This window comes from Drosophila miranda (genome assembly GCF_003369915.1).
Source record: "Drosophila miranda strain MSH22 chromosome Y unlocalized genomic scaffold, D.miranda_PacBio2.1 Contig_Y2_pilon, whole genome shotgun sequence".
NCBI lineage: Eukaryota > Metazoa > Arthropoda > Insecta > Diptera > Drosophilidae > Drosophila > Drosophila miranda.
In genome coordinates, this window is record NW_022881614.1 from 13,526,419 (window position 1) to 13,537,971 (window position 11,553).

General features: G+C 51.3%; 1 pseudogene; it reads right to left on the reverse strand.

Annotated features, from left to right (window-relative positions):
• Positions 1-1,854: 1,854 nt before the first annotated feature.
• Positions 1,855-10,746, reverse strand: LOC117193992 (annotated as a pseudogene).
• Between the last annotated feature and the right edge of the window lie 807 nt (positions 10,747-11,553).

Genomic DNA, 11,553 nt, shown 5'->3' on the forward strand with positions numbered 1-11,553 from the left:
TACTTACTTGATTGGTTTTCGGATCCAGCTTTTGGAGGTGCAGTCTGCTTAGTGCAAATCAACTCTTGTGTCGTTATTTGGTTAATATTATTGTATTATTGTATTATAACTCTGATATTGGATAAACTGATTTGGTTTCTGTACTACAATATATTGCAAGTTGCATGTAGAATTCTCAAAAGTGGTTCAGCATTTGCCTGAGGTACATGTTCGAAAGTATGTGTTCGTGTCTCCTATGCAGGAGTACGAGTATCTTATCTTGTATAATGGGTTTCCCCTAAAAGAAATCGTCGAAGTCGTCTAAAAACAGAAAACAAAATCACAAAATATGCTACATTTGCCGAATCGGGTCGGTTCGTCAATTTGGACAGTGCCGTGCCGTTTTTTTGGAGGTGCTTGCTGAGGTCTAGGTAGTGAAATGCCAATCGAGAGGGCTGCTTTGTAACTGTAATTGTAGATCTATGCATAGGTACGAGTATGTGCGTTCTCTTTGCAAACAAGCATTAGTGAGTAAACATGTTTTATCGTTTAGTTTAGGTTTTTTGTAATATTTATCGACGTATATGTTGCTGTTGGGGCTGTTGGGTTGGTGCCTGCCTGCCGTAGGATGCTCTGCTACTGCGGTCACAGTTCACATTTCACATTTCACAGTTGTCTATGGGTGCAGGGAGCTGCGGGAACTGGTTTTCGAACTGTGGGCGTTGACTGTTGTTGGTGTTTCGTTGGTGGTTCATTTCAGAGCTTGGAGTTGTGGTTTGCTCGGGTTGTTGGAATGGAAAATGGGAACTTCATTTTCATTTGCGTTAAGAGCGGACTTTTGTCCAAATAAAACATGCCTGAGGAGTAGGATTGAATTGATGAACTTAAAGTAGAGCTTGGAGAACGCCTTTTCAGCTGCTTACCTCGCTGGGCTGAGCACGGTTCGCGATCACCTTCACATCTGAAAGAACCCCCAGCCAGGCCCTGCCTGCACCCGCCTCGCTCCCATTCGGCTTGGATGGATTTTAATTCGCTTAAATCGGGCAATTCAATTCATTACCCAGCCAGCGATGTGTTGGCCTTCACTTTGCCTATCGAGTTAATAGCGTTGCAGTTTCATTGATTGCAATTTCATGCCTCGCCAACTGAGAAATGAGCGCACCCAGTGGTACGGTCGGGTCGGGTCGGGCGGCGTCCGATTGGGGGAGATTGAGCATTATAAAAACCCCTTTGCAGTCGAATAATTGATGCTGTTGGTTTGCCATTTCACGAGGAAAATCTAATTATAAACTTTTCCACATTTCTCCGATAACGGACACGCAGAAAGAAATCAAACCCCCAGCGGCGGGGACAGTGAAAAGCTGAATGTTGATGCAGGATACTTTGGAAAATAGTGGTTTTAATGCATAACAATGTGTATATATGTGGGCTGCCCTTTAAGTCCTCTTATGTAGAAAACCCAAGCTTCAATTTACAATATTTTGCCAAGTTTCTAGGTGCTTTCGGAGACCCTTGATTGTTGGTCGAATCAAAGAACTGCCTCTTGTGGGCAACTTGGGGTGGAAACAATTATACACTTTCCTTTATGAGAAAATCCTCTCTGATTCCCTTTCGTAAATCATTTCAGTATCTAACTATCCGATTGTGAATATCCGGAATTCACCAGAAACTTAGAACCCCTGTTGACCGAGTGTTGTTCCATCTTCACTGATGTTTCGCTAAGTGTACTCACCTGGCTTCTGCCTGTGGGTCTGCTGTTCATTCTGGTACTGATAATTGGGGATAATAAATGAACGAGCACGCAAAATAAAACCAAATAAATTGTGGTAACTTTTATTAAAATAAATAGGTCCGACTCGACTAGTCGGGAGCATCTACGCATGGCCAGAACTACATAGTACTTATAAAGAGTAAAGAGTTGGATAAAAGTGCAGGAGAACAAGTCGTGTGGTGCAGTGGAGCAATGGCTAGAGTGGTTGTGTGGCTGTAAGGAGGGGTTCGTCGGGTGGTGGTGTCATTGAGCCACACACTCGTTGCAAGTGGCTGTTGACTCTTGGGAGCTCGAGTTCGTATTGGAATTGGCTTTGGCTTTGACCTTGAAATCACGATTGGGACCGCTCCGTTCGGAAGGGGATTTGTGGCGCAGGAGGTGCCAGTGGCGGTGGAGGTAGCCGCCACTCGAGGAAGATGACCTCTTGGCCTCCTCCATGCTGGCCGAGACGCTGAAGCAGCGCTTCAGGCGCTCGTCAACCTGAGCCATCATGACCGACGAGGTGAGGTGGCCGTACTTCTTCTGCCAGGTGTACGTGTCCAGGGAGACCTCCTTCTTCAGCAGGCGCTTCATCTGGCGATTCGGGCCCTGCGGCCGGAGATCTGAAAGCGAGATCGGAATGCGGGATTACAGAGGCCCCTAAGAGTGACAGACGGACGCAGACCATCCACATCCTTGGTGGGTCCCGAGTACGTGGGCAGCTTTTCATACTGCGCCGGGGTGTTGTGCAGACAGATCACCGGGAGGTTGTAGCTGTCCACCAGTTGGACCAGGACCCGCGACACCTCCAGGCTGATATCGAAGTGGGTGAAGGGCACGTGCATCTGCAGCGAGGTCAGGGCCAGGCCGCGCTTCGTCTCCCACACGATCAAGGTCTTGTCATCGCTGCCCGACACAGCCGTGGAGCCTGAAGGGGAGAGGGAGGGCATTAGATGGAGCTCTAGGGGCGGACATGGGGGACGCGGGGATGCGGACTGACCATCTGCCGAAACCTTCACTCCAATCACTGGACCTAAGTGACCGGCCAGCGTGTGAACCTCCCCGCCAGTGAGCAGGTCCCACAGGATGAGGTTCGTGTCCTTGGAGCCGGAGAGGACCTGCGTCTTGTTGGTCACTGAGACGGCCACACAGGTCACACCGTCGCTGTGGCCCACCAGCACCTGGCTGAGCTTGCCGCCCGTGGACTGCCACACCTTTAGCGACATGTCCCGGGAGCCCGTGATGATGTGCATGCTGTCGGCGCTGATCTCGAAGCAGGTGATCTCGTCGGAGTGCGAGACCGAGTACTTCTCGTCCTCCTGGGTGAGGGACCAGATCTTCAAAGTGTTGTCCCCGTTGCTGGAGGCGGCGAAGCGCATGTTGTTTGTCACCACCAGGCTCTTGTAGGGTCCCTGGATGGTCTGCAGCAGGTTGCCCGAGCTGGCCATCCACACGAGCAGCAGCGAGTCACGGTCCGTGGAGTTCACTCGCAGCGAGTCCATCAGCACCACCACCTTGATCACCGGCGCCGCATGCCCCTTGAAGGTGTTAATGGTCTCGGTGGCCGCCAGGTTCCACACCTGCACGAGCCGATCATCGAAGCCCGTGGTGAGGAACTCTCCGTTGGGCGCGAACTTCAGGCAGTTGACCACGCCCGAGTGCCCCTCCAGGCTGCACTGGTACTCCGGCGTGTTGATGCGCATCAGGTGCACGCTGCGGCCCGAGGCGATGGCCGTCAGCTGCGAGTCGCGGGATAGGTCGAAGCACGTGATCGGTGGCAAGGTCGTCGAGGGCGAGCGCTGGGCCTGGGCGTGCCGCTTCAGACTGCGCTTGCGGCGCGGGTTGCGGGAGTACGGGTTCACGTAGAGCTCCTCGTTGCGGAACGAGTAGAACGTGATCTTGTTTCCGCCGACCGTGACCAGGAAGTCGTCGTTCTCCATCGCATAGACGGCGGTCACCGGCACCGGGTTGGGCGGCATGGAGCGCACCAGCTTGCCGGAGTGCATGTCGTAGATCAGGGCTCGCGTATCGTCGCATCCCACCACGCAGCGCTGACTGTCCTTGCCATTGGAAATGGTCCGTATCTGCAAGGGGAGGCAGGCGTGTAGAACCATAACAGTTCGTCAGCCTCCGGCACGGACCCCCACTCACCTTTGACTTGTGGCCCTTGAGCGTGTGCAGCTCCTTGCCCGTGGCCAGAGTGCGCACATAGAGGGCATTGTCCTCGCACAGGGCCAGGAGGAATACCTGCGAGGAGACCATTACAATTTCCAATTCAATGCATTTCGAGAGTTACAATTTCTGAGATCTGCAGGTGCATTGGCTGGCCACAGAGCCACAGAGGATGCAGGCCAAAGGCCATGCCCTGTCGATTTTACCCTTCCTCAGAAGTACACTAAACAAGGGAGAACGTTGTGAGTTGCTGCGGACACCGCAACTCTACGGTTATACCCGATACTAAGTCAGTATGGCTCTCCTCCGGCAGACGCCGCTAATATTAAACGACACGACAAAGAGTGCGTGCGAGAGAGACAGAAAATCAGTCTGAGCGAGACGGCGGGCGCTGCGTAGCCACTGCAAATTGATTTGTTCCTATTGGCTATAAAAATGATCTGATCTGATCCAGATTCTGCAATCTGATAGATATGGTCGTTATCTATAATTCTGCGTTTTTAGTTTTCTCAAATGTGCAATATTGTGGATGCAAAAGATTTTCGTCCTTTGTGTGGGCGGAAGGGGGTGGGGCGAAATTGTGAGATACACGTTTTATAGTAAAATCTAACAAGAGTGCGGATACCAAATTTGGTTACTCTAGCCTCAATAGTCTCTGAGATTTTTGAATATCCCCAGATTTTCGTCCTTTGCGGGGGCGGAAGGGGGTGTGGCGAAATTTTGAAACAAACTCGTCTCGGTCCGATATATTAGGAGTGTGGATACCAAATTTGGTTGCTCTAGCTTTTGTAGTCTCTGAGATCTAGGCGCTAATGTTTTACTCTAAGCAAAGCCACCTATGCCACGTGTGTGTTAGAGAGAGACAGGGCGAGAAAAAATGAAATTGTTTTCTTGATTCTGGCTATAATCATTATACGATCTGGTTCAGATTTTGCACTGTAAAAGATATGGTCATCCTCACCGATTCTGCGTTTTTGGTTTTATCGTATCTTTAAAATTGTGGATGCCACAGATTTTCGTCCTTTGTGGGGGCGGAAGTGGGCGGGGCGAAGCTTTGAAATATTTTTGTAGCAGGTACATATCACAGAAGTCTGGATCCAAAACATCGTTGCTCTAGCTCTTATAGTCTTTGAGCACTAGGCGCTGAAGGGGACGGACAGACGGACAGACGGACGGACGGACAGACAATCGACTCGGCTATTGATGCTGATCAAGAATATATATACTTTATGGGGTCGGAAACGATTCCTTCTGGACGTTACACACATCCACTTTTACCACAAATCTAATATACCCCAATACTCATTTTGAGTATCGGGTATAAAAAGTAGTAGCACCAGGCAATTCGTTGAAGACAACAATCGGAGAGTTATCTGCCCTTTAAGCCGTTTAAGCTGGCGTGAAAAATGTTTCGAAACGACGAACCTTTTTCCTCAGTGCATTGGGTATATAGGTAGTAATGTATTTGTGCCCGGAATTGCCCCTTTGTAGTAGATGATGCTTGTTATTTCGCCTGCTTATAGGCAATTTTCAACGTGTGAAACGTAATTTTCGGACCAGGAGTGGAATGCTGACAGGATTGCTCTATGGTTCTCTAGCCAAGGTCTTCGAGTTTGGCTTTAACAGATAGGCAGACTCCACAGGGCAAAGGGCGATAGGACGCAGGACTGTGAGTGCAGCACACCCCATCCCCATCGCAGGACACCTTGAATTACAGTTGGTTTCCTGTTGTCTGCCTTCTGTGGATTTATTGGATAAATGGAAGCGCGAATGGGATACAGTTTTGGCAGGAGGCAGGAGACAGGAGACAGTGATGGAAATGGGAGCACGCATCAATCGCCATGCGGGATGAAGAGAGGGCGAAACATAGTTGCCATTGACAAAAGACGACGACGAAACGTGACAAAATGGCTCGTCCCCCGGTTTCAGCACAGTGTCGCCCGCCCCAATCCCAATATCGACCCGGTATCTTGATGTTGTGCTGCGTGCCAAATTGCCGCTAAGTATGCAATACTTATTGATGGAAGCCAACACATACATATACTCCATAGCCATATCCCCACTCTATCCCAGCTACCAGCTATGTACCAAGCGGGCAGGCAGCTTCTGGTCTGCGTTTTGTCGACCTGATTGACATCAAATATTTGGCGCGTAATGCGTCCCAAGCCGAAGTCCCTTATTAGAATCTCGTGCTCCCCATGCCTAATCTGCCACACAGAAACCACAGTCGCTCCGCTTTATCTTACGTTTCCAAGGGAATCGTATCTGCTCTCCCCACAGCCGCATCCGCATCTACATCCACATCCGCATCTATCCATCCAGTGCGTGGCTTTAAATTGCGCACAATCTCCCTCCTCGTGTTGTTTTTACTCCAGCTTGGGAAGAGCAACGAGCTCAAAGGGATTCCCCCCTTTGAGATGGAAACTTTTGCCACTTTGAGAAGTACCTATTTCCATTCAACTTAATAACAGTCCCAACATTTCGACCAGCTTCCGACGAGGCCGCGGAACTGTGACTCAGAATTACGAATTAATTCCATTCCTTATTCCGTTCCATAAGGTCCATTCCTTATTATCAATTAACAGAAATGTCGAAATGATTGAAATTTGTAGCCCCCGGGAAGCGGTGAATGATGTGGACTGATATTTGTGGGAAAGTCACTCACCGAGTTCCATGAGATGTCGATGCGCAGGACGGGACTCAGCATTTGCATGGTGTTCAGAAGCGCAAAGTTCTCGAGGTTCCACACGCAGATGGTTCGGTCGTGGCTGCCCGAGATCAGAACATCGCACGCTCCGGCCACAAGGATCCCGCCCACAGGGCCGCGATGGTGGCTGATACGGTGTTTCTGAAGCAACACCAAAAAGAAGGTCATACCAAGCCGCTGACATTGAATGTAATTTGGTTTTATGGTCTACTAAACGAATACTCTTTAAATATGAATCGTGGGCAGGAGAGGTGGGCTTTCTTTGCGTGACACATGCGCTACCGCCGCATATCCTTTCTGTTCTTGTTCCCTGTCTCTGTTCCGTTCTGCCAGGGCTAAATAGATTCGATAGGTGATGCCGACCAAGAGTAGCCTTTGCAACTACAATTGCATCCTTCGATTCTCTTTACTCTTTTAATTAACTAATCCTCTTGTCCCCTCAGTCACAGGACCTCAGAGAGTTGTGTGTGTTTGCCGCTGGCCAGGTCCGTGATGGCGATTGTGGCATCCTCGCTGCTGCTGATGATCAGCGTGCTATTGACCCCGGCTGCCACGCCCGTTATGGGGGCTGTGTGGGCGCTGAAAGGAGACAAGGCGGGGCAGAAAGCGGGGGCAGATGGATAAATTATGCCTGCAGAGATTTACAAATTACCCAGCGGGCAATGGAGGAGGGAGCACTCACTTGATGTGCGCCTGACGGTCGCGCTGCGAGACGTGCCAGACGAGCACGCTGGTGTCCTCGGAGCCGGTGAGGAGAAGCTCCGGCTCGCTGGTCGGAGCCACCAGCAGACACGTGACTGCCGCAGTGTGTCCTAGAGGGGCGTTATCGCAAATGGAGTCGCATGATTAGCTCGCCTAATGGCAGGACATTAGGCAACTGAGACTCACCCTTGAAGATGTGTTCCAGCGAGTTGCTCATGATGTGCCACTGCTGCACCTCGCCCGAGCTGGTGGCCAGGATGAGGTGCTGCCTCGAGGGCGCCAGGCAGACGGCTCGGATGACGCCCGTACCCGACACCGTCATGGTGCGGATCTGCGATGGCAGCGGTGCCGGCAGCCATCCCGTGAGCGGCACCAGCAGCGGCACGGCGTTGCCATCGCACCAGGCCGTCGCCGAGCGCACCGTCATGCTGAGCAGCGAGTTGTCGTCGTCGTCGTGCTCGCTAATCGGACGCAGCCAGGAGATCAGCTGGGAGCCCAGCTGCATGGGGTCGCGCGTGAGCACGTCGCTGGACTTGCGGATCGTGTAGTAGATCAGCTCGATGTCCCTATCGAGGATATAGCAGCGGACGTGCTCGATCAGGCAGCGCAGATAGCTGATCGACACCGTTTGTACCTGGCGGGGTGGGGAAATAGCGAATCAATTAGTTTATTCCACGAGACCTTACATACTGAAATACTATATAATATTAATGGGAGCAGCAGGGTTATATATTCCATCTATGTATCTGAATATCAGCTCGATTCTGGCATTGATTTTGCGTTAATTTAAATTGAGTTTAACAAAGAAGACCCTGGCCATATGTAGAGCCAAGGAGCGTGGCAAAGATGCAGAAATTCGATTAAATCTCGTCTCTTGAAGGACTGCAACTAATTAAAGTTTGTGCGGCTCTTATCGAGTCTCCGTTCTGTTCTTGAACTGAATGCAACTGACAACAAACAAAAGAGTTAATTTAATTAAATGTCCAAGTTGCTTGACGCTCGTTATTTTGTTCTCTGGCTTTTCGTTCCCTCTTTACCCTCTTTACGTCCGGCCATAGAAAGGATACAAAGGACTTGGCACAGAAGTAGAATTGTATGATTATACGGACTTGCTGTGGATGGGATTCTGTCATCGGTTCTCATTATTTATGGTAAAATTGGTTCATTTTATTATTCGTGAGAAATCATCATGAGATGCATATTGCAGGGACTTTAAGCAACACAAAAAACAACGTTAATTCGATTGGCTCACACACACACGCACACATAATCACACGCACAGAGTCGCGTAATTTGATGCAATGCCTCGCAGATCCGAATGAGTTTGTCGGACTGAATAAATGAGTGGCTGCATAAATGAATAAGCCGAAATGAAATGACAAAGGAAGACAAACAAAAACGGAGGGCAAACTTTCCCCGCTGTGGCCTCCGCCGCACAGGAAATGGGGGCAAGCAAACGGCGAAGAGCGGAGACAGCTGTACGGGACTTAGTTGGATTATACATTCTCGGAATGGGCCCAATGGGCGCCTGAAACTAGCTGTCGGAGCAGACAAATTTAATAAATTATCCGCTTCAGAGTGGTTATCCCTGTTGGCCCCAAACAGAGTACCATTTCAGCTGAGCCGAATACAGAGCAGGCCACTTAAAGCCACTCCAGCACTAATTGAGAAATAGTAGCTCGAAAGTTACTCGAAAGGACCATTTTACAGAACTATGGGTACACTCGTATGTATGAATGATGAATATCTGTCCAAATGATGCTCCTACGTTGTTGTTATTTGCATTGCTCTCCGTCACTCTGTCCAGTTTTCAAATCGAATTTGATTGCCACAATAGGCAGGCAATTATGTGGAGCAGCTCCCAGCAAAACAAAGAGTTGATTGCATTTCCAATCGGTTTCCCCAGAAACTAATTGGGGAAATGGGGAATTGGGGAGGGACGGAGACTGTGCCACGAGCTTACCGCCGCCAGCAGGAAATCAAAGTTGCAGACTGCGATTTGCTTGAAGCGTGTCGTGTCGTCGGAGCGCATCAGGTGGTGCCAGCTTTCCTCCACGTGCCGCATGCTGTAGCTGACGTCGGCGGCGATGGGGTTGCAGAAGGTGGAGGTGTCGTCGTTGTGGTGGGTGGAGGAGGACTTGCGGCCAGCGGAGACGTTGTCCTTCTCGCGCTCCCTGTCCTTGTGCGGCAGATCGCCGACTGTCCTGAGCGTGTCCTTGAGGCTGATCACGGACTTGTTCTCGCTCTGGGTGGACTCGTTCTCCAGCGTGCTCTATTCCTCGTCCTGCGGGAAGAACAGGTTGGCCAGCTCCATGTGCAGGTTGCGCGTGCTCTGCCCGTCCATGTACCGTCGCTTGGCCACCACGGCGCAGTAGTTGTGGCGCCACTGGATGAGCACCTTGCCGGACATGATCTTGTCGTGCAGCAGCAGGAGTTTGTCTGCAAGAAGGGAAACCCGAGCAGAGATAGACATTGGACGGGATGCCATTGGCCATTGAGCCCCCACATCGATGATGACTACTCACCCATTTCCCTGTGGATCTTCTTGAAGGTGGCGAAGCTGAAGTGTCCGCTTCTGGTGTCGATCAGGGACTCGGGATCGTCGGTGGGCATGAGCAGCTCCAGGAGCTCCGTCTCGCTCAGCCCGTATTCGGAGCAGGTGATGTAGGCGGCCAGGCTGCCCACCGCCTGCCTGCCGTAGTGGCGCTCCAGGCCGTCGAACTGCTGCTCCACGTACAGGACGAAGCTGACGTCCGAGACGCACTGCGGAGGCCGCCGCAGCTCCGTGGCGTACTCGCCCAGGTTGAGGTCGAACTGGTACTTCGCCGACTTGAAGCGGTCCCGCTGCATGGGCGTGAACTTGAGCTGCTCGACGGGGGTGGTGGAGCTGCAGATAATCTGCACGTTCCAAGGCAGCGAGGTGGGCAGCCAGGAGAGGGCGGTCACGATGTCGCAGTCCAGGGGGTTCAGCAGGTGCAGGTCGTCGATGAACAGGAACAGGACGTCGTTGCTCATGTCCTCGACGCGGCGCAGCAGGTTCTGGAACCAGGTGCTGATGTACAGCGGATCGAAGGAGGCGTCCTTGGGTAGGTAGCCCTCGGGGATGTTGAAGATGATCGAGATCTGCTGGCAGATCACGCGCAGCAGCTCCAGGTTGTAGGCCGAGCGCGGCGTGGCCTTGGCGAAGCGGATCACGCGGTGGACCTTCGTCGAGACGAACCAGCCGGCCACCTGCCCGTACAGGGTGCTGATTAGGGCGCTCTTGCCGCTGCCATCCGAGCCGCAAATGAAGTACGGCGCATGCCGGCTGCCGTTCCTGAAGCTCGCCATCAGATTCTGGCGCAGCTGCGGTGGCACCCGCGACTCGATGAGGGCCGCCCCCTCCACATGATCGCGCAGGATGCGCAGGTGAGTGGCGTGCTCGTGAAAGATTTCCTGCAACCAAAAAAAACAGTGCGTTTCACTCATGCAGGCTTGGGGCTTTCGAGCCCCAAAGATGGTGATTACTCGTGCAGGGATTAATGTACGAATTTCAACTGAAATATCGAATGAATGCAATTGACAAACAAACAAAGGTTCTCGTAGTTTTGACAGATTGCAATTTCGGATTACATGCGAAATCCTATGCGCCCACACACATGCAAATAATTTGCATAGAAATTTATTTTATAGCCTTTGAGCTGGCTCCGTCACTGGTCTGGCCACTAATTGGATTTGCCAGCCACATGGCCACACAGCCCGACAGATCCACAGCCTCCTAGCATCCACCCACATCCTTCCTGCCACCGCTCGAACTCCTCTCGGGCCAGATGCTCTTTGGGACCCCTCAGAACCCATTCATTACTTACCGCCGACGCACACACGACTCGCTTACATAGATACAGATACATATAGTTAAATATCCGCAACTCGATTTTAAGTTTTTTAAAAAAGACTTTTATTTTACAATTTAAATATCTTTATGTCACAAGATTTAAATGAATTCCCCGACTTGACTTTGGGTCTGCTTGTCTCAAACGGAACTGATCTCTCTGCTGCTGGCTAGTTTCCATGAGCCCTTCTCTTGGAACTCCCGACTCCGGCTTCGGGCGTTGCTTTCCTCGGCTGCATCTTCGTGTCGGTGGCGTACGTGCCTGGATCGATATTTGGGGATGCGTCGGCTTTGATGAAAGGCATCCACTGCTGGCGATCGGTGTTGCATTACATGACGGAGCTAGGAATGTGATACTCCTTGGTTTTATGT